Source organism: Myotis brandtii, unplaced genomic scaffold (assembly GCF_000412655.1).
Source record: "Myotis brandtii unplaced genomic scaffold, ASM41265v1 scaffold305, whole genome shotgun sequence".
In the NCBI taxonomy this organism is placed as follows: Eukaryota; Metazoa; Chordata; class Mammalia; order Chiroptera; family Vespertilionidae; genus Myotis; species Myotis brandtii.
Genome location: NW_005361652.1, coordinates 4,792,454 through 4,796,764, shown reverse-complemented (window position 1 = coordinate 4,796,764; position 4,311 = coordinate 4,792,454).

Here is a 4,311-nt window from a genome sequence, read left to right as displayed (position 1 = left end):
GGTGACCAGGCCTGCAGGGAAGGGCAGTTAGGGGCAACCAGGTCGGCAGGGGAGGGCAGTTGAGAGAAACCAGGCCAGCAGGGGAGGGCAGTTGGGGGCAACCAGACTGGCAGGGGAGGGCAGTTGGAGGGGACCAGGCCTGCAGGGGAGGGCAGTTAGGGGAGACCAGGTTGGCAGGGGAGGGCAGTGGGGGTGATCGGGCCAGCAGGGGAGGGCAGTTGGGAGCGATCGGGCCAGCAGGGCAGGGGAGCAGTTAGGTATCAATCAGGCTGGCAGGGGAGTGGTTAGGGGGTGATCAGGCTAGCAGGCAGAAGTGGTTAGGGGCAATCAAGCAGGCAGGCAGGTGAGTGGTTGGGAGCCAGCAGTCCCAGATTGTGAGAGGGATGTCCAACTGCCAGATCAGGACTAAATCGGCAGTCAGATACACCCCGATGGGCCTCAGATTGGAGAAGGTGTAGGCTGGGCTGAGGGACACCCTTTCCCCACCCAATGCATGAATTCCGTGCACCGGTCCTCTAATATATATAAATTAAAGTGCCACGCTAGGGGGAAAGAATCCTCAGAGAAAGAAGAGTCTCAGATTTTTTAACCAAACATAAGATTTTGCTCCCAAAATAATCAGATTTACCTAATCAACCCTTCAACTCACCTGCCTCAGGCATTTACTTGAATTTCAAAATCTTTTCTTATAGACATGCTCCCTGAGAACCTCTTCATTGGGTCATATCTCAAATAGTAGCCTTTTTTTAAATACAAAGATCTGTTCCCTTTCAAACCCTTTGCACAGAATCAAATTGTTAGGTTAACTTACCTCATACAGTATAAAAACTTGAGTTTCTAGCCCCCATACTTAAATATTTAGCGTGCATGCACAGTACAGTTATACCTATCATTTACTTTTAATTACAATAGGCTTTTTTTGCCATAAAGCAATTGAGCAGTTTTTATTTCAACAAGGTAAGCAGAAGGTAGTGCTTATAAAGAATGAGCTGCATCCCTAGGGTCAAACAGCTTAGAAAGATTGAGTTAAATGGCCAATTTGTAAAACTATGTTTTAAAAATATCCAATGAGGAACTTTAATTTTATTATAGCTGTAACCATAGACATTTAGACTTTAGGAAAATGTGTGTCATCATTTTCTGATGTCACCCTTCAAACCTGTAGCATGGTATAAGTAGCAATCTGTCTTCCATATCTTCTATAGCAGCTCCCTAGAAATAAACAAGTGGTATCAAATAACAACTCAGTATCCCAAATTCAGTAAGTAGATCAAACTGACTTAGCAGGCCCTCACTCTCTGCTCCTGCCAACACATTCCATTGTTCCAATGTACTATGCTCTTTTATGCCTACAAGCCTTCACATCAGCTAATTTATCTGCCTAGAATATTCTTCCTCTACTACTTTACTTAGTTTACTCTTTCTGATCTCACCTAAAATGTCATCCTTTCAAAAAACTGTCCCTGACCGTCCCCTCTCTACAAGTCTGTGTTAGTTGATACTGCTATATGTGATCAGAACGTTATATACTATCCTTGTCAGAGAACATGCCTCATCACACTGCCTTATAATTGCTTATTTGTTAGCTTAATCATCTGTATTAAACTGTAAGCTCAATAAAACAGAGGCAATGTGTTTTTTTCACTATTATATCTCAATACCTAGCAAAATAATTAGTAAATAAGTATTTGTTGAATTGAATCAAATTGAATATACCTGTATTTGAACTTCCATAGATATGAAAGCTACCAAAAGAGTAAACTTATGACTTGGATGTTTAACATTCTCTGGCAATTATGTGTAGCTCTTATGAGCTACATTTTAGAGTTAGCTAACTGAACTATAAGCTGCCTAAGGGCAGTTATAACTTTCATGTTCACAACTGTAGCCCCAGAAGTTTGAATCATGTTGGGGATATGATGGGAGCTCAGGAAATATTCAATTAATGAATGAATAAGTGAATGACTAAGTAGATAAATGAGCAGTTCTCATTTTAGACTTTCTCCTAATCAGGAAAAGTTCATGTCCTTGAATTATAAGGGAATCCCCACCAGGACCCTAACAAAAATATCTACCTCCTCCATGAAACCTTCTCTAATCCTTACTACCCCCTAAACAGAAAGCTTTATACCAAACTGAATGAATACAGAAGGCAAATCTATAAAATGTGAACATTATACACATTCCTTAGAAGAAATAGTCAATAGGATGAATAACCAAATCAGGATTCAAAATGACCTCAATGAACCAGAATAAAATGCCTAAACCCAAAATATTCAATTTAGCTGAAATATGCGCTAGGTCAAGCATTCAGGTTCAAAATATTAATTTCACAAGAATAGGGTAGGGAGAAACCAGTCTTGACAGCAGCTGGTGTGAAATAGACCTGGGGATTTTAGTTGGCCTCAAGATCAATATGATCCAGCAGTGAGATGTGACTGCTAAAGATGTGAGGGCAATCTAAAGCTATACTAGCAGAATTATTTTGTCCCATTCACAAAAAGCAATGGTCCCACAGTACCCTGCTCCAGTCCAACCACATCTTTGGTATTGTTTTCAACACTTTAAGAGACACATTTACAAACTAGATAAAGTTCAAAGTAGAAAAAATTAGAACGGTGAAAGAACAGAAAACAGTATGATAAGTAGCTGAAAGACTGGGGAACATTTGTACTGAACAAAAATTTAAGAACAAGGAATGTAGCAGCAGCTCTGGGCAGGAGGAAAGAAGCAGGAGGTAAGGAATAGTGAGGGGCATGTGTAATTTGGAAAAATCCCACCAGTGAGTCTAATACACACTGCACCCACCATGCTCACCCCATGTACATGGTTGAGAATCACTGTTATTGAGGAAATAAATTAAACCAGGCAGCAAAATATTACAAGAGGGTAATTCTAAAAAATATTACAATGTATTATAGTTGAGTCACTAACAATGCAATAGCCTGCCTTATGAGGCAACGGGTCCCTCCCCTATCACAAACATATTTAAACAGAAACTGGATACCCACTGTCAGGAATGTTAAAGATCAAATTATTTGGGGAGTCAGTTGTTGGAGGAGATGGCCTGAATAATGAAGATGCTATGATTCTATGTCCTTCAACTTCTCTGAATTCCCAAACCATCTAGCTTGTCCTATATCTCTGTCAATTAATACCCATTTCTTCAAAAAGTATTTATATAAGACCTGTGTGAAGGTGGATTCTATGCACAGAAATTTATGCAGAGAAGGCTGTCAAATGCTTAGTGAATAAATGAATTCTGGAATTGTAAAAAATATTAACAAGTTTCAAAAAACTGAGTGTCAGCAACATTCACTTGAAAAAACATTGGGTTTGGATTCATAATTCCTGGGTTCTAGACCCAATTCAGCCACAAATTAACCTTTGACCTTAGGCAAATTATTTGAAGTTAATTAACCTCTGTTTTCTCATCTGTAAAGGTAAGAATAATAATGCCTGCCTTGGCTATCACATGGAGTAATAATTCAATGGAGATAGTGTATCAGAAATTCTAAGGTGTAAAATGGTTTCATAAACTATAAAGCTCCAAGTATCAATCAACTCACTGGCCTATGAACAAATTGTTGACTACATCTTTGGCAAATTTCTATTGCTATCAATATACACTCCCCATACCTCCCACCTCCATCATCACTCCAAGAGCATATAACGCTTCCTATGGCTTAAGCCATTTGGCACCTTCTATGAGGCCCCTATTCCTCTCCCTGCTTGTAAATATAAGTATAAGGAACTGTCAGACAGTGTGTTGAGATAATGGAAATCATTTGATAATGGAAGATAGTCTGTATCCCTATAGCCCTTATTGCCTGTCTTTTAAGAATACTCTCCTCTAGATAAGAAGATGGTAGCAAGCAGGATGGTGGTGTGGGAGATGGTAGAGTGAGTGAGGGAGTGAAAGGGGGGGTGTGTGTGGACATGTGTGGTATGTGCCTGAGTGAGTGAGGGACAGTTAGATCCTGCCGAAGTACCAGGGGCTGGCAGACCAGGCTTTCCTGGATGGGGAGCCCCTGCAACCACTGCGGGCACTCCCCTGGCTGTGGGGTTCAGGAACAGAGCCCACACCATCTTGAAGGGGAGAGCGGCCTCCACTAGGAACCCAGCCTCACTACCACAAGACTGGATGTGGACACTGCCCAGGACCCTGTAGCTACTCCAGCCAAAGTTGTGCTGCCATGCCCACAGACCTGCAAACTATAGGACATCCACCTCTAAGAGCACATGGCTCCCTCAGCAGAAACTGCTACTCCCTGCAAACAAAGGTGCACAGTTCCCTAAGCAAAATCTGTG